The 19132-nt window shown below is 42.3% G+C and overlaps 2 long non-coding RNA genes across 3 annotated transcripts in view; one reads left to right on the top strand and one right to left on the bottom strand.

Moving 5' to 3' along the window:
- The window catches only part of LOC310830360, an 8386-nt gene extending 7732 nt beyond the window's left edge, over positions 1 to 654 (bottom strand). For both annotated transcript variants that reach the window (XR_014557630.1, XR_014557631.1), the window contains exon 1: positions 576 to 654. This is a non-coding gene — a long non-coding RNA (uncharacterized lncRNA). The remainder of the gene's footprint in view (positions 1 to 575) is intronic.
- Positions 267 to 11141, top strand: LOC310830329. The gene is made up of 3 exons (XR_014557590.1): positions 267 to 754; positions 8779 to 8867; positions 10070 to 11141. It is a non-coding gene; the product is annotated as an uncharacterized lncRNA (long non-coding RNA).
- The last annotated feature ends 7991 nt before the right edge of the window (positions 11142 to 19132 follow it).

Here is a 19132-nt window from a genome sequence, read left to right as displayed (position 1 = left end):
GATAGAACCCAAACTGTGTTTACCTCAGATTTTGCCCCCCACCCCTTTTTATGAGGGTAAATTGGCAATATGAGTTTTTTAAAAATCATATGTTTTAGTTTGGCACCCCATTAATATGACTACAATTATGGTACAGTGGTACCTAGGGTTACATATGCTTCAGGTTACAGACTCCGCTAACCCAGAAATAGTACCTCGGGTTAAGAACTTTGCTTCAGGATGAGAACAGAAATCATGCTCCGGCGGCGCAGCAGCAGCGCAAGGCCCCATTAGCTATAGTGGTGCTTCAGGTTAAGAACAGTTTCAGGTTAAGTATGGACCTCCGGAACGAATTAAGTACTTAACCCGAGGTACCACTGTAATTGCTGTTAAATTACATTCATGCAAATTCTGGGATCAGAATTAGTACGTAAACGTGTAAATTGCTGCATTATCCTGCTTCACTGTTGGAAATATTTCTTCAGGATATGCTGATAGATATCTTGTAAAGTCTAACAGATTTTTGAGAAGAGTTTTTTCTCTCTTAAAAGACCCACAATATTGCAGAAACAGAAACGGTGCATTTTGTGAATTACTTAGGAAGACTGGTAGATGGTGCTAGAGGATGCTCAGGATCCACATTAAGCCCATTGTAATGCCACTGCTAGTTCTGGAAGCTTCCCTGTTTCACGGGAGGAACCAAGGCCCTCTGGCCCCCTGGGCAGAAGAGAAGGCGCAGCTCTTATTAATTCAAGTTCAAGTGGCGATAAACGAGGTTTGTGTTTGATTAAGAGATATATCTTCCTCTGTTGGATGGCTCTGCCATGTATTGCTCACCTGACAGAATATAGATTGAATTGTTTATGATGTCTGACACAACTTCTACTTTCTTCTGAGATTCTCTAGTTCAGCGTCAGTCATAATTTTCAAGGAAGGAAGGAAGGAAGGAAGGAAGGAAGGAAGGAAGGAAGGAAGGAAGGAAGGAAGGAAAGGAAAGGAAAGGAAAGGAAGAAAGAAAGAAAGAAAGAAAGAAAGAAAGAAAGAAAGAAAGAAAGAAAGAAAGAAAGAAAGAAAGAAAGAAAGAAACTTCTATTGCAACTAATAAGTAAAAATGGCAAAAGGGGGGGTTGAATTCCTTTTAGGAAGACACCCCCTACTTTTCAAATCAGTTGTGAATATTTGTTGGAACATACTGTTTTTGTTTATGTTGGAAGCCACCCAGAGTGGCTGGGGCAACCCATTCAGATGGACGGGGTATAAATAACAAAATTACATACCCTCCAACATTTCTCCGATGAAAATAGGGACATCCCATTCCACAGTGGTAATTATACTATTTATACCCCACACATCTTACTGGGTTGCCCCAGCCACTCTGGGCAGCTTCCAACATATATAAAAACATAATAAAACATTAAATATATTTTTTAAAAACCTTCCCTAGGCAGGATTGCCTTCAGACAGCTTGGGGGGGGGTCAGATAACTCCATACCCTCCAACATTTTCCAATGAAAATAGGAACATCCTAAGGAAAAGTGGGACATTCTGGCATCAAATCAGAAACCTGGAAAGCTTCTCTAAATCAGGGATGTTTCTGGAAAATAGGGATACCTGGAGGGTCTGAAATCATTATTATTATTATTATTATTTCTAGGCACTTCACTGTTTCCACTGTGCCCAGAGTGTGGCTCGATTCTTTTGTCAGTGACCACACAACATTCTCCTTAACCAAGTGGCAGCCTACACTTCCTACCAATTAATTCAGATTTCCCTGGTCTGCAGATATTCCAGTTAAGGAGGGAAGGGAATCCAGCATAAAATCATGCATTACCTGAGTGAAGTGCATTGTGAGTTCACATTTTGAGTGAGCTTTTTAAAAAATGTATGTAGTGATGTTTTAGTGGCTGCTCTCTGTGGTCACACCCCCTACTTCCAATTGCACCCCCCCACAACACAATTTAGCACACTTTTGTTTCAATCAACCGAAAGAAAAAAATGCAGCATGTTAACAATGTGTGTGTGTGTGTGTGTGTATCAGCATTGCTCAAAATTGCTCTTGTGCAAACAATGATATCAAAAATAAAATTAGCCCTTTAGAATATAAGCAGGAATCAGCTTGCTGTTAAAATACAGATGATGATAATCACATTACTGTTAGTACTGTCAATTCATCTTCAATATAACGAAGAATGGGCAGTTACACCTTGCTGAGAATTTTGCCCTCTCTAATAAGATCTCAGTCTTCCTATTGAAACATGAAATAATATCTCTGGGAAGGGATGCTGTTTGAAAAATACAAGTCCAAATCTCCTTTTGGGTGCATGGAATTAGCCTCATTGTCGTTTCAACTCAACATTATTTAGGCACACAGTTAACGGCTTAGTCTTGTGTTTACAGGTATGTGAGGGAAATGGCAGAGCAGGGAGAGAAATGTGATGTTGGGGGGGGGGGGAGCAATCCCACAGGGGATACATCTCAACAAACACAAAAGCTGTCAATAGTAAAATCACCACTGGCTTACAAAGAAAGATGCAAAGTTGGGCACTGAACTTGTCTGAATTTTCAGGGTATAGTAGAATCCCAAGATTGTCCATCTGAGTTTATTTCCTGGAAGCTGAGTAACCTGTTATCATCACAATAATTCCTCTAGCAATTCTATCACCTTTTAAAATTTCTGCCTGCCATTGGGCTGATGCTTTCAGTGAAGTCTCTGTGCTGACCCTGATGTGTCTTTACCAAGTGGTAACCACAAATTTGGATCCTTACATGGTATATAATTAGGTTTATTGTTTTCAGTGCATCTCTCACGAAGCAATTACCAGTAGTGTGTTCCACTTCTCCATTCCATTATCTATCCTGTTGCCGAAAGGAAAATTACTTATCGCAAGTCAGCAACAGTTGACTATATTGTTCTCTTGACTATATTGTTGTTTTCAGATGCATTTAATTCAGCATTTTTAGCGGGGCATGAGGGATATAAACAAAGCATTAGGCCAATGTGCAGCTTGTTGTACCAGATTGCGTCAGAGCACAGAAGGTCTGCCAACCAGCTGGGAGACCCTTGTCTTCACAGAGTAGGAGGAAGGCTAACTACTAGCCACAGTATGTTGAATGCTGGAGACATTGCCTCACGTCCGTGCCTGAGGGAGTTTCACACTATTAAGACCGAAACACATTCTAAAGCCAATATTGTGTTCTTTTTATGAGTACAGTGGTACCTCGGGTTAAGTACTTAATTCATTGCGGAGGTCTGTTCTTAACCTGAAACTGTTCTTAACCTGAAGCACCACTTTGGCTAATGGGGCCTCCCGCTGCCACTGTGCCGCTGGAGCACGATTTCTGTTCTCATCCTGAAGCAAACTTCTTAACCTGAAGCACTATTTCTGGGTTAGTGGAGTCTGTAACCTGAAGCGTATGTAACCTGAAGCGTATGTAACCTGAAGTGTATGTAACCTGAGGTACCACTTTGCTTGCATGTTACAGAGAATCAGAATAGAATATTTGCTGTAATGGAGCTATCCAAAGTCCACCTAGCCCAGCATTTTGTTTCCCACCCCCACTCAGGAGGCTCACAAGCAAGGCATGGAGTGATCCTAGATCACAGATCCTAGAGCTGTAGAGTTGAAAGGGACCCTGGCCCAGCATCTAATCCTGATGAGGAATACTGCCATTGAACATGGAGCTTCTGTAGAGCTTTCATCACTAATAGCTGATGATAGACCTGTCTTTCATGAATTTGTCCATTTCTAAAATAAAAGCTATCTATCTATCACCATGTTTTATGACAATTTAATTCAATAATTGTGCATTGTGTGAAGAAATGCTTTATCCTGCCTGCTCAAAATCTGCCAATAAACTTCACTGAGTGATCCCAAGTTGAAAGATGGTGCAACATTTCCCAATTGCTCATCTTTTTCCCCTATGGAGGGAAATATCTTAGCAAAGCTGCCACCAGCAGTTTCTAAAAATTTTCAGTCGTGTCACTTAGTGAGTGTTTTGATGGGCACTGTCTTATAGTGGAATTATGATATCAGCAGTTTTATTTTCAGTTGTTTTCCTAATGATTCCTAGCATGTAATTTACCTTTTTCACACTGAGTTGACATCTTCACTGAGCTGTCCACTACTGCCCCAAGGCCTTGTTCCTGGTCAGCTACTGCCAGTCCAAACTCTATGAGCACATATGTAAAATCAAGGATTTTCTTGCCCTGACATGCATCACTTTACATTTGTTTACACTCAGTGGTGACTGGCAGCCGCTGGACCTGGTGGGATGGCCTGTCTTCTCAAAGGTAGAGATCAGGTTGACTGTTCTAATGGGGAAACTAAGGATAGAGTTGAATGTGACAATCATTAGAATTCCCACCATCACAAAAACTCTTTATCCAATTCACCAACAATGCTTTGCAAATTTTAAATTGTGCATTACAAACGGCAACATTTGGTGCAGTCATTAATGGAGATTTGATTCAGCTTTCTTTGCTTGGCACCCCCTGGCCAGCAACAAAATGAAGAGGAATCAAGTTCCCTCTCTTCCATCTGTTTCCTTTTACTCTACCATTATCCATGTATCAACACACAAAGGAAATACTCCTGCATCTGATTTTAACATCAAAAATACTATAGTGAAATCAGTCTCTAAATGTCAGTCATTATATAGTCAAAATGACATCATCCATGTACAAGAGGGAGGTATCAGCACGTTTGGGAGAACCCAAGGTCTGTGGAACAACAATAAAAACCCAAGGGCAGTAACCCCAAACCTTTCTTAATATGACCAAGTGTCTGATCATGGGAGAAAGAAGAATACAGGAAGGGGAAATAGAATGGGATTGCCTAGAAGAGAGCTTTGCTGGCTGGCTGGAACCCTGAACAGGAAACTCCACACTGCAACATTGGGGTGTGTGTGCAGGTGTCACAAGTGGGACCCACAACAAAATGTTTCCATCCTGAAAGTTCTGGGTTCTGGCCAATGGTCACTGCAGAGACAGACTAGAAGATCAGGTTGTTTTTTATTTTATTTTACTAAAGGGCACTTCTAACCTGTTCTTGCAACATCCAGTCTTAGGTTCACTTAGACATCATAAATTCTGTGGCCACATTTTCCAGTGGTTCAAAACTATCTACTCTCATTAATCATTTTTGACCACAACAAAGGATAGTTCAGGCTTTACGGGCAGAATACATTGTACAGCAAACACAGTCAACTGGTATGTCAAATAGACAAACCTAATTGTGAATATGGCGGGCCTCGGTTACATGTTTTTTAATTGGAGGATGTAAGACATGGAATGGGACGCGGGTGGTGCTGTGGGTCAAACCACAGAGCCTAGGACTTGCCAATCAGAAGGTCAGCGGTTCGAATCCCCGCGACGGGGTGAACTCCCGTTGCTCAGTCCCAGCTCCTGCCCACCTAGCAGTTCGAAAGCACGTCAAAGTGCAAGTAGATAAATAGGTACCACTCCAGCAGGAAGGTAAATGGCGTTTCCGTGCGCTGCTCTAGTTCGCCAGAAGCGGCTTAGTCATGCTGGCCACATGCCCCGGAAGCTGTACGCCAGCTCCCTCGGCCAATAAAGCGAGCTGAGCACCGCAACCCCAGAGTCGGTCACGACTGGAACTGGACCTAATGGTTAGGGGTCCCTTTACCTTTAAGACATGGGTAGCAACACAGAGGAGGAAGACAGCTGTGTATAGTTGCTCTTAATAATCAAGACCTTTGGAGCAAATACTTGTAGATTCAGTATATTATCTATCTCCAATAACTTTTTACTCACTTGAATGAAAATTGTGCTTCTACCACTACATTTCTTTCAGTAAAGGTCATGAAGTTTGTAAAATGCGTTTTGAGTGCACCATAGCATCCAAATAGATATAAGAATTGCAAAGCAAACCTGAAGTGTAACAGCAGATGTCATACTAGTCTTAACCAATAAAATATAAAATAAGATGTGTGATATTTCTAAGAATGGTACTTTGTGCTTTTAGAAACAACAAAAGTCAATTCCTAGGATTAGGCAGATAAACTAATTATTTTTTTCTGGGCAGAGGAAACTGCAATCTTGCTTTTTTCCTCTTTGCTGTGTTCCATTACCTGCCCACATTTTTCATACCTGCTTGTAGAACTGCAGTGTGTCACAGGTGTGTGGGCAAAATTGTCCCACCGAGGACCTAGCAAGAGCTGCATTATGGGGCTCAGTTTACAGATCAGTAAACTTCTTTAGAGTACAAGGTGGGGCTAATTAATACAACCCGTGATAGTGTGTGATAAGATGTTTTTGGAATGCCATTAAGAATGGTAGTAGAATTTCCTAACTTTCTAGATAAAGTGCAAAAGATGAGAATATGCACTCTCCAAATCTCCAAGAGTACCTATATATGAGATTTTTCAAATTTCGTCACCACTTAGTATGACAGAACCCCAAATTAGGCTATGCAAATAGGCATGCAAAGCAAAAGAGAAAAAAGCAACTCCTGGATTGAATAGCATAAGTATAGTCATATCTGTATCTAGCCTTGCAGGTTTGTTGTGACAATAAAAGGATTGCTGTTTTCTGAGCTCATTGGTGGAAGGACAGGATTACAATGTGATACATTGGATAGACATTTGATAGACATTTTGAGACAAAAGCACAGGATAGTATAGCTTCCCAGTGCTGATTATGAAGAACCAATGGCCATTACTGCTGAGGGTGCCCTGACCCTCCCTGTCCACCGAGACCTCCTGTGTCCTGCAGTGGCGCTGCATTAAATGCTAACCCCTTTTGTGTGTGTAGTCACAAATGCATTGTGGCAAATATCTTTTTAATGCTAAATTTAGTGCATGGATTACACGCCGTTCCTGCTCTGTTTAGTAAGAAGGAAGAAAAGAAATTGGCGCCCTAATCTCTTTCATGCTGAGATCTATTGTCACTTTATTAAATTCAAATTTACTGCTGAGTTCCCAGCCAAAAAATAGCTGTTAGCACACTATAGTGTAAAGCATAAATCTGAGTTCACTGAATCAGAGACATTATTAAAGGAGAAAAAAATGACTTAATGGTCTGTCCAGCCTCATAAATCTTAGCGTTCGCATAAAAGATTATGACAAAATTTACGTCCACTAAATGCATAGTATTAATGCAGTCATGGTGGCTGGTAGTCAAAACAATTTCTTTAGCAATCTGATGTTTAAAAATTATGAGGGCCTATATAAGGAGATGTCTGGAAGGCAATATTTACACAGCAATATTTTGCATAGAATGCATCTTCCGAAAGCCAGATGTTTGGCGAGTCTGACCATTGGACTTTGTTCACCAGGCTTCATTGATGCCGGGCAGAACTTTTCCTATTGTATGGTGTTCTAGGCCATCTGTGTCAACATTAAATTCACCTTTTCCATCAGCCTGGAATATGTTGTTGTTGTTTAGTCATGTCCGATTTGTGATCCCATGGACCAGAGCACACCAGGCACTTCTGTCTTCCACTGCCTCCTGCAGTTTGGTGAAACTCATGCTGGTAGCTTCGAGAACACTGTCCCACCATCTCGTCCTCTGTCGTCCCCTTCTCCTTGTGCCCTCCATCTTTCCCAACATCAGGGTCTTTTCCAGGGAGTCTTCTCTTCTCATGAGGTGGCCAAAGCCTTGGAGCCTCAGCTTCAGGATCTGTCCTTCCAGTGAGCACTCAGGGCTGATTTCCTTCAGGATGGAGAGGTTTGATCTTCTTGCAGTCCATGGGACTCTCAAGAGTCTCCTCCAGCACCAGAATTCAAAAACATCAATTATTCGGCAATCAGCCTTCTTTATGGTCCAGCTCTCACTTCCATACATCACTGCTGGGAAAACCATAGCTTTAACTATATGGATCTTTGTCGGCAAGGTGATGCCTCTTCTTTTTAAGATGCTGTCTAGGTTTGTCATTGCTTTTCTCCCAAGAAGCAGGCATCTTTTAATTTTGTGACTGCTGTCACCATCTGCAGTGATCATGGAGCCCAAGAAAGTAAAATATCTCACTGCCTCCATTTCTTCCCCTTCTATTTGCCAGGAGGTGATGGGACCACTGGCCATGATCTCAGTTTTTTTGATGTTGAGCTTCAGACCATATTTTGTGCTCTCCTCTTTCAACTCCATTAAAATGTTCTTTAATTCCTTCTCACATTCTGCCATTAAGGTTGTGTCATCTGCATATCTGAGGTTGTTGATATTTCTTCCAGCAATCTTAATTCCAGCTTGGGATTCATCCAGCCCAGCCCTTCGCATGATGAATTCTGCATATAAGTTAAATAAGCAGGGAGACAATATACAGCCTTGTTGTACTCCTTTCCCAATTTTGAACCAATCAGTTGTTCCATATCCATTTCTAACTGTAGCTTCTTGTCCCACATGGAGATTTCCCAGGAGACGGATGAGGTAATCAGGCACTCCCATTTCTTTAAGAACTTGCCATAATTTGCTGTGGTCAACACATTCAATTTAAGACCGGACTTCTTCAAGCTATACAAAGCCAGGGGATTGGAAGCCAAGACTGATGCCTTAACAGACATGCCCTGTGCCATGATCAGAAATTATGTTGTGCAATGTCACAAACTGTGTTTGCTTACAACTTACCATCTATGCACCCACACATCTCCTGGGTCTTTCAGGCCCAAATCTAGATGGGAAAGATGTTCCTGGGAGCAGGAGAGTTGCCTCATATTGTCCTCCGCCTGTGTTGCCTTATGAAACATTGGAATCTTACTGTATTGATGGAGGAAACTTCCTTAGAATTGACCCCCATGCCTGTTTGTTGCTTTCAGTCACCAAATTTATTCTATTTTATTTTGCAGAACCAACTAACAAGTTTGATTCTTAGGTTAAGCATGAATAAAGCCGAAGGACATAGACTTCCATCGGCTCCTCTAGACACTGGGAGGAGGTGGGAAGTTCTTGAACCTGAATTGCTGTTGTGCTTTTATCCATTTTACTATTTTCTTATTGCAGTTGTTTATTAACTTGAATAAATGCTTTTGTTTAGCCACATCTCAAGTGTTCGGGGGGAGGGGCTCAGCTCTCCATGCACCCAAACTGGAGTCTCAAGTTTTTCTCTGTGTGGACCCAAACTGGTTTGACCCCTGTCCGTTATCCTAAATCAGATCGTTTCACTGCATCAGTTTCACAGGGGAGGTCATAAAAGAATGCAGCAAGCTACTCTTTTGGTAGCAGTTTTCAGCTGGAGGTAAGAAGAAGCTAGACTTCCTTTCAGGACTACATGCTGCAAGGACAGCACTGAAAAACCCGTCTCCTGTAAATACCTAAGCTAAACCAGTCTTTCAGATGGTGAATCCTAATCCCATGTTCTACTCTTTCCCTTCATTTCTAGTTCTGAACTTCATTTACCTCATGAAGCTCCTAATCCCCAACTGTAACGTATAGCATACAAAGAATATCATTTATGTTCTAAAACTCCTACAGGAAAGTTTTCACACAGGTTTGTACCTTACTAGTTTTACTGTCTGCCCTTTAAAGCTGTGTACTAAGCGTCCTTTTTTCACTCCAGAGCATTCCCTGTGAAAACTCGCTCTTTAAAGCTTAATCGGAGCAAATGACAGTCCACAGAAAACCTGAATAGACGTTGGCTCTGATTGAGTGCTAAAGAAGCAAAAACCAGCTGCTTGGACATAGTGTTTTTAAGCATGAACCTATGCCTGAAAAGAGTGGGGCAAAAGGCAAGTATGGATGAGCCCTAAGAACAGTTGAAAGGAATTTGCTTGTCCTCTTAGCCCTAGTCCAGTTAACTTGAGCTCTTGCGTCATTGCTCACCAATTTATCTGAAGTCACATTCACATAAGGAAACGGCACCACAAAAGGGAAAGACAGTTGCTTATTCAGATGAGCCATCCATGCAAAATCCCTCACAGTGAAATCTGTAATAAATCTGTTTTCAGTGAAATCTGTGATAAACCCCATGGAATACAAGGACCATAGGTTCTTTTCAGGCCCTTACTAGCAACATTAAAAGGATAATCTTAGACTTCAGTATTTTGTTTGCCAAACTGTGGCTTCCAAGGTCAGAATAGAAAGCAATGAAGCTTTCTACTCTGCAAGGTCTCTGAAGGAATCCAAATTTCTCTGTTCCAGATATTTACCTGCTGGCAACGCTGATCCTGCCTAAGGGAAGGAAGGCAATGATGGATAGGTAAATCCCAAGGAACCAAGTTTAGTTACGTAGAAAGATATGTAGAGGAAGAGATTGAATCACCAGTAAATGCAGTCTGTTAACATCAGAAAACATGGTTTGAAGGCAAAGGGCACAGAAAATGTGTGAAATAGCCCCAATAAAAGCTACGTCACACAGGATTAATTTTTACATGGTAAAAATGTGAGATGAATGCACATGTGTTTATTCATAACTATTAAGGGAGGGGGTGTTGAAACACAATTTCCTGTTGGGATATTGCATCCAGGTGGGAAATTCATCTCATGCAAAACACTGAGTAACTGGGACAAATTGTTATTAAGAACAACAATTATATCTTGAGGATATGGACAAGCTGCTGGAATATGTGTGGCTGACCATCTGCCCCTTTGGCACTTGCGCACCTTGGTTTCTTAGAGTTAGCCATAGCAGATTGTGGGTTCAGAGAGTGATTGCTGCTTCCTTAGTGAAGGGAGAGGGACCAACCAACGGCTTTGAAGGATGTGGTGGGGCACCTTCTCCTTAAGAAGACCTCCATGGACCCAGAAGCATTAAGCAACTCTCATCCTTTTTTCATCAAGGTGCTTGAGAAGGCAGTGGCAATTCATCTTAGGCATGCTTGGAGTAAACTGATAACTTGGTATCTAGCCACTGAGTTGGATGAAGGTGAATAAATTAAAACTGAATCTTTATAAGATGTGGCGTGCTCTTGCTTGATGTCTCCTGGGCCTAAGAACTAGGAGAACAGCCTGATTTAGATATGCTGCACTTTCCCAGAAGGTGCAGGTACATAGTCTAGGGTGCTCTTTGATACCATCTTGTTGGTGGAGATGCAAAGGTCTCCAGCTACAGCATTTCTCACCAGAGATAGCTTGGCCACAGGAATCCATGCTCTGATATCCTCCCATTACTGTAACGTTGCCCTTGAAGACAACTTGGGAATTGCTGCCGGCATAAAATGCAGTGGTCCAACTTTTGAGTGGAGCCACCAGCCAAAATCATGTCACATTGATTCTTAAATATCTGCATTGAGTTTCTGGTCTGAATAAAAGTTTTTATAAATGACTTACAAAGCCTTGAATGACTTTGGGCCTAAATCCTTCATCAGCACCTTTCTCTGCAAGAACAGGTGGGTCATCAGAGCTGTGCAGGCCTGATTCAGATTCTCCACATATTAATCAGATGGTGCACATGCAATATCCTCACTGGACTTGTAGGCATGCAGCGCACCTAGACAGCTCCTAAGAATCAGTTGTAGAAATTGCCTGAAAGGTCAGATGGGGGAGCACTAGGATTATGGGCAGGGAACAGAACAGCAGGAGTGAGGCAAAACATTCTTGTTTGCAGGTCCCCGAGTCTCCTACGCGATTGCAGTTTGATCTGCGAAATTCAGGTCACTTGCCAGGGTTTGTGTTGCTACATTAAACAGCGTTACAGAAGAAACAACATTAAACCGTACAAGGCTCCTTTGTAGAAAATAGCTTCCAAACAACAACAAAAGTATGGGAGCTGGGAAAGGAAGAGAAAGTCCAACAAAATATTAAAAGCCGAATTTGTTTTTAAAATGTTGAGTCAAAAATGAAGCTAATTCTTACAAACAAAAGCAATGGGACAGAGATCTTAAATCTTTAACTCCAATGTCGGTTTCCTGTGCCTTTTAATGGGTCCTCTAGAACTCTACACAGGTTTACCAAGTATTTCAAGAGTTTGCAACTCTACTTAAACACTACTGACAGGTATGTAGCAGGTGAAAATTTTCAAATTACTTTTCACCATGCCAGAAAAAAACAACACTCACTAAATTTCTACAGGTGTACCGAAGACTACAGACAATGGCTTAACATTTATTTGCTGTCCCCTTGATAAAAGTAATTTTGTGAAAAGAGATAGGGCCCTCATACTAGCATGTCCCCAAACCCTGTGGCCGGGACGGGGGAAAGGTGGAGCCATGATAATGTTTGCATTTATTTAAACATTTACAGTATATCCTGTCTTTGTGTCAGGAGAACCTGAAGTTAATGGTAGCAAATCTACAAACAATTACAACTATGGACAATATAAAATATCTGCAAAATAAAAACTTACAATTTACAGGAGAAAATTTGAAAAAGTAGTAAGCAGTGACAATTAATTTAGGCCAAAAGCTTCCTTTAAAAGCCACACTTTATTACCAGAAGGGACCCAGTACCAAACCAATATTTTAAAAGGGTTCCAGGGGGTATCTGGGAAATTACAAGTGAGTAAGGGTTTATCCGGGACGCGGGTGGCACTGTGGGTAAAACCTCAGCGCCTAGGACTTGCCGATCGCATGGTCGGCGGTTCGAATCCCCGCGGCTGGGTGCGCTCCCGTCGTTCAGTCCCAGCGCCTGCCAACCTAGCAGTTCAAAAGCACCTCCGGGTGCAAGTAGATAAATAGGGACCACTTACCAGCGGGAAGGTAAACGGCGTTCCGTGTGCTGCGCTGGCTCGCCAGATGCAGCTTGTCACACTGGCCACGTGACCCGGAAGTGTCTGCGGACAGCGCTGGCTCCCGGCCTATAGAGTGAGATGAGCGCACAACCCTAGAGTCTGGCAAGACTGGCCCGTACGGGCAGGGGTACCTTTACCTTTACCTTTAAGGGTTTATCCACACTTCTTCCTGTCCCACTGCTTTTGCCCAGGAGAAAACTGCTCTTTAGCATTCAATTGCAGCAAACAGCAATTTGGGTTTTCCTTGGATTGCCATTGGTTACGATCTAGCACTAAAGCAAAGGATTTGCCTTGGGAAAGAGCAGGGCAAGGGGAAAACTGCTCAGACCTGCGTTTTCTAGGCATGGCATCAGCAGAAGTATGGGCAAGCCCTTAGTGTAACTGTCCTGATCCCCTGGCCTACCTGACAGTGTGCCAAGATGAAGTTCCAAGTCGTGACAGTAACATACATGTATGTTCCAGCGGAAATAATAGAACTGTAGAGTTGGAATGAACCACAATGGTGGGAAACATTATTAAAGATAATAATATCAAGCATATAGAAGAACAAGTCTTGCTGAAGAAGAATCACCATGACTTCTGCAAAGGTATGTTTGACCTAAATAATCTTTCAGAGTCCTTTGAAAGTGCTGGCATTTGGATAGGGGTGATTTGGTAGAAATTCTGCAGCTGGGCATTCATAAATATTTTGATGAAGTTCATCACCCAAGACATGTGGGTGAACTTACCAGTCTTGCTTGATTACGGTATTTGGAAGCCTCTTTTCCTGCAAACACTCCCGCATGGTTAATCTTGAAGGATCATGTCTTTGGCACCCGTTTGTGGATTAATGGCATTAGGGTCTACAGCTAGGGAGACATGGCATAATGTTTCAGCAATGACACTCTGACTCATCTGCTCATGCTCTGTTAACTCTGTGGGATAATCCAGGGCTCGTCCACACTTCTGCTCGTCCCGTGCCAAGAAATCACATGACCAAGAGGTCTTCCCCTTGCCTGCAGCTTTCCCAGGGAAAACCTGCTCTTTAGCGCTAAATCAGTGCATACATCAATCTGGGGGAAACCCAAATTGTCGTTAGCTCCAATTGAGCACTAAAGAGCGGTTTTGCTCGAGGGAAGGCAGCAGGACAAGCGGACGTGTGGATGAGCCCCCAGATTTGAAAATAGAGAGTAGGGAAGATTTGAATAATAGAGAACAGAGATATTGACATGGCAGCAGACCACCATCAAAGATACAAGCCCTTTTGTTGACTCTGAATGGGTGACGCCAAAGGGTGCCCTCCCTTTAGAGTTGTTACTTCAATTCTGTTTGCAAGGGCAACATCCCCTTTAAAAAAAAAAATCCCCATATTGTTAGTAATGTTTTGTTGTATGGGGTTGAGATGGGGGTTGCCTGACTATAGCTAGGATTCAGTGCAGCCTTTGAAATGACCTTTTATTTTATTTGTCACCTAATTAAACATTCTCTCAATGACATACACAGTAAAATTGCAACAATTAAAACAAACATAACAACAAAACTATCCCTGTTTAATCATATGAAGCAGCTTCTGCTTATCGGAGAACAGCTGCCCCAGATTGCAGGAGCTCATGTAGTTGTTTCTCATCAATCCACCCACTGATGGAAGAAAGATATCTTTGTGACCATATACAGTATATGCTCAGGGTCAGGTAACTGCACTTTATGAAGGTCTGAAAAATCTTGAGAACTGGCGATAGTACCTAGAATCTTGTGGATTTCCCACTAATACAGTTTTCTTTTTTTTTAAAAAAATTGTTGGCTAGTGCCACCACTAAAATGTGCTTCATAAATGCTATCAATCTGCTGCTTACTTCTGAAGACAGGATGGCTTATTTGGTTTCAGGGCTATTTTATAGCCCACCTTGCTGTAACAGTGACATACATGAACATAGGTATACCTATATTATATTGTCCAATATTCACGTAAGACAAAACATTTCTGGACAAAAACAAGAATTGTGCAATAATCTGGCAGTAGAACAGAATTTTCTAAAGACTGTAAACAATCAGGATTGCTGCAATAAAGATATTTTAAACTATTTTTTATTGAACATTGTTGTAGACCTCTCCTGAGAGTTTTTACATTTAGCTGCGGCAATAGAGAAACGATCCTAAAGTCTCTGGGATTTCTACCATCCAACAGATGCGTGAAAATCCATTGAACAAGAATTCAAAACAGATAACTGAGAATTGTTGTTAAAAAATAGATGTAACATTTGCATCCAAAGAATGGAACAGTAAGAAATTGGAGTTATTAAATCAGACACCCATATCACATAAGCAAAACGGCAGATCACAGTTGATTTTAAAATATCCTTCCAGTACTTTGCGTGCAGCTGACTGGAATCTAATGGCCATAAAGGATTGTCTGTCTGCTATACCCTGAACTATACGTGGAAAGGTGGGGCATAAATATTTCAAATAAATACACATGTTAAATCAACCAAATACACTTTCTTTGTTACAGAATTTAAGTCATGCAACTGAATATGTTGAGCAAACCATTGCCAGGTCCTATTTTCACTTAGCTTGTAAGTGGAAAGTACGAAGCCCATCTGTAAGCCTTTAGGTTGCCAATCATATTAAACCGGAATAGTTGTGATCAGATGCTGAAGAGGGCTTCGACCTAATATTGACCCTGTGAATGGAGATGTATGGATTTAGCCAGTGCTAGTGGGAGAAACAAGGTATAGATCTTTCGCCATGTGACCTGGAGTGACTTATGCCGCAAAACCTGTGCATTCAGTTAATGACAAAAGCATATCATCTAAAAAAATGTTCATGGTACAAAAACAGAAAGCATAACGCAGGAAAGAATGCAGAATGAATACAAGCAAAAGGAAAGAAAGACCCTGACCCACCCCCACCCCCCAAAGAAAAATTCTTCTTGTCAACAACGCATCTAAATAAGAGGTTCCTGGCCAATAATGCTTTCTCTGTGACTAATAAAGCAGGATTTGAAAATGTCATAATGTGGATCTATCAACCTCTCACACTAGGCGAAAGAAGCTGATGTCAAGCCGAGGCACTCAACAAAAGATCAATTAAGACTATCAATAAATTAAGCTGTTTCGGAGTGTCCATTATGGCAGCTTGAGTAGGCTTTCACCTGTTTCCCCCTGAAGCAACCATTGTATTCAGATTTTTATTTTTAAGGAAACGTCAGCCCTCTAGGAAATCTTACTTTTCCCTGTCATTTTCTTGGAATATTTGCAGGTGATCATAGGTGAAGCCAGTGTTTTGCACTGAATATATTTCAGCCAAAAGAAATAAGGATTCCTCCACTAGGAACAGAACCCTGAAGAATGTTCATGTATATGAGGAGCTTCAGAATTATATAAAGTTTCAAAGGCACATATAGGCAACCAGCAGCCCATAGGCCTTCCCTACTTCAGCCACTGATTGGGAGTCAAGGGAAAATATTGTTTCCATGTTGCTGACGCTGCATCAAGATTGTGAGATGGAGGTTAGAGCCTCCACTCCCAACACAGGCTTGCGATGGTCCAGGGTCCCTCACCCAGGGCCTGTCCTCAGGTGGTTGTTGAAAACCAGCTCCTCAGCTGCTACACTGAGTCCTAACTTCCCCATGTGGCATCTGTTGCGTGTCGAGGTCCCCAGGGCCACCCCAATAACTCACACATCACACAGAATTTTTGTTTAAGATTTTTTGGCCTCAACCTTATTAAAATACAAATTTGTGAGTGCTTGCTTAGGCATTGGTTGTGACTATCTGCCCCCACCATGGGGGACAGACTGACATTCTGCACGATGCGAAAGTCAGAATAGGGGAATACACTTGGGGGTAGCGTCGGAGCAGGGAACCTGCCCTCAGCCCTCCTCAAATGCAACCCGGAGCTCATTGCTATGGCCCGAGCCCCCTTGACAGAGTGGACAAGCAATAGTTAGCCCCCAATTCCTTTAACGGAATCCCTTGCAGCAGCAGCATTAGAGGGGCAGGCACAGCCAATCCATGCCCCTCAACCAACCAAACCATAAACCAATGCCTAACCGCAAACCTTACAAGTTGTGACAATTTGCTATGCAGTAGGCAAAAACCAAATGGCCCCAGCCAATCAGCCAGATGGACAAAATTCCCTTGCCCCATGTGGCATCTGCTGCCATTATAGGAGGGTTCTCCCAGGTCCCTTTACACCAGGGGTTCTCTTTTTTCTCTGGGCCACACTTTCAGAATAAAAATTTCCTCATGCCACACCAATTTTTTTATTGATAAGAAATGCATTGGAAAACAAAAAGAAACAGCTTCTAGCAGCGTTTGATTTACAACATAGAACACAACTACTTTATAGCATGATCACGGGGCATCCAGAAAGTAAAAAACAATGCAGCTACTTAAGAACACGAACCATTCCCAAAATGCGATTATAAACGAGCCTCTTATATATGCACCTCAAGCATGTCTACTAACTAAACGAGAGGTGTGAGCTTGCAGTATCACTTGCTCTCATTCTGAAATCCACATTCTGCAAGTAAAAGAAATATTTTGATACTATAGTATACCGTACTACACTGAAATGTTTGCCTATTTCTTTGATTGTTCTTGAGTCTTTCCATCACACTTTCCACCCTGTCCTGCCACAACCTTTGAGAACCACTACTTAAACCATAGATGACATGTTTTACTTTAGAATCCACCTGGACAAAACACAGATAATGAAAAAATATTTGTTTTTAGCAGTGAACACAACCAGAAGAAGCCAACATTAAATACGGCATTCTTATAGTGGCATGACAGTTATTTGACATGCATTCATATCCCTTCCAGCTTCACCAACTTTCCCCTAACTCATGCTGGCCCTTGTATCACTTTCTAAGTGCCACTCCCTTCATGAAGATGGATAAGAGGCACTTAAGAGTTTGTCTCTTCAGATCTGATGCAGAAAGGGGTTTAACCACGATTGCCTCTACCAAAAGTTGACCATGGTTCCCACTTATCAAAACGGGGCACATACGAGCTAGTTATCTGACAAAGCGTGTTCTCCAATAAATGAGAGCACGTGTTGCGGTGTGGGCCACCAGGCCAGGCCTCTTGTTGCCAGGCAGGTTAATAGTTGTTGCCTGGCATCATGATTGGGTAACCGGGTTGCTGGGGCAAATTGTATGTTGCAAATTGGGTGGGTGGGACCATAGTCTTTAAATATTGGTGCACTCTGGTTTCTCTTTCTCTTTGCAGAGTGCATTGGATCACCCGCCCGCCCGCCCTCTTTCCGGTTGACCTTGCTATGCCTGTCATGGGGTCGTCTGCTTTGGAGCAGGGGCCTAGTAGGAATTTTGCCATTTGGTGATTGGCTGTGCCATTTGGTTTTTGCCTACTACTCAGCAATTCGTCACAACTTGTAAGGTTGCGGTTAGGCATTGGTTATATAATATGCTGGTGGTGGAGGGGTCAGGCTGGGCCTGCCCCTCCTATTGCGCTGAAGGGAATTCCGTTAAAGGAATCCTGGGGCTTGCCATGATTTCGTCCAATCCCTGTCATGGGACCAGGGCCGCCCAATCCCTGTTATGGGAATCCTTGTCATAGGACCAGGCAGGCAAGCTTTCGGGGAGCTGCTGGGGTGAGCGGCGTGGGTCCGACGCTTAGCTCAAATGACCCCCAAGTTTGACTTTCTCTTCTACTGGCTACCGATCGGACCTCGGGATGTCAGTTCTGTCCCAGGCGGGGGGACAGATAGTCATAACCAATGTCTAAACAACCACTCACTGATTTTGTATTTTAATAAAGTTGTGGCCAAAATAGTGCCCAAAAACCAAAACTAAAATTACATGTTATGTGTGAAGTTATTTGAGGGGTGGCCTGGGGACCTACACATGCAAAGCTCCCACTTGCCGTACTAAGAATCGCTTTCACAGAATTACGATTCCAATTGATGCCCTTAGCGGCGGTGGATGGTCGGTACAGCAAAGTACAGTACAAGGAAAGATTTTGTCTGTGTGGGCAACCTTGCATAGAGGATCTGTACCACCATTGATTGCAATGCTCGCTATATATAGAACCAAGAGACCGATTTATAAAACCCCTGCTCATGAATGGAACACACTTGAACAGGGCGGAAAGGGTGAAATGACTGCTGAGTGATACTGATGACTTTGTAACTTAAAAAGTAGCACTATATGAGTTGGCATCTAAGAAGATCAGGAGAAAAGAACTAGATGAAATAGCGGTTAATTGCAAAGGTGATTCGGACATTTAAGCTGGCACATTCTATCGGAGAACCTCCTGCTATTTTATTGTATGCAACAAAAAAATTCTAGGAGACGTGACCGTAGCTTATTGTATTTGCAGTGCCTGATGTTTTTATGGTTATTGTGGTTTTTCTTTTTGTTTCCTTTGTGAATGATGCCATGGTCTTTGGCTAGTGCAGTAAAGTTGTTGTTGATGATGAAGAAGTGCCACTCCTGATAGAGCATCACCCTGCACACTATTTCATGACATTGGTTTGGCCTAACAAATGCGCCACCCTAGAATGGATGTTGGATTTTTTCCAATGGGGCAACAT

This window comes from Podarcis gaigeae (assembly GCF_964106915.1).
Source record: "Podarcis gaigeae genome assembly, chromosome: 13".
Taxonomy (NCBI): Eukaryota; Metazoa; Chordata; class Lepidosauria; order Squamata; family Lacertidae; genus Podarcis; species Podarcis gaigeae.
The sequence above is the reverse complement of the archived record's forward strand: the minus strand, read 5'-3'. Positions and strand labels throughout refer to the sequence as shown.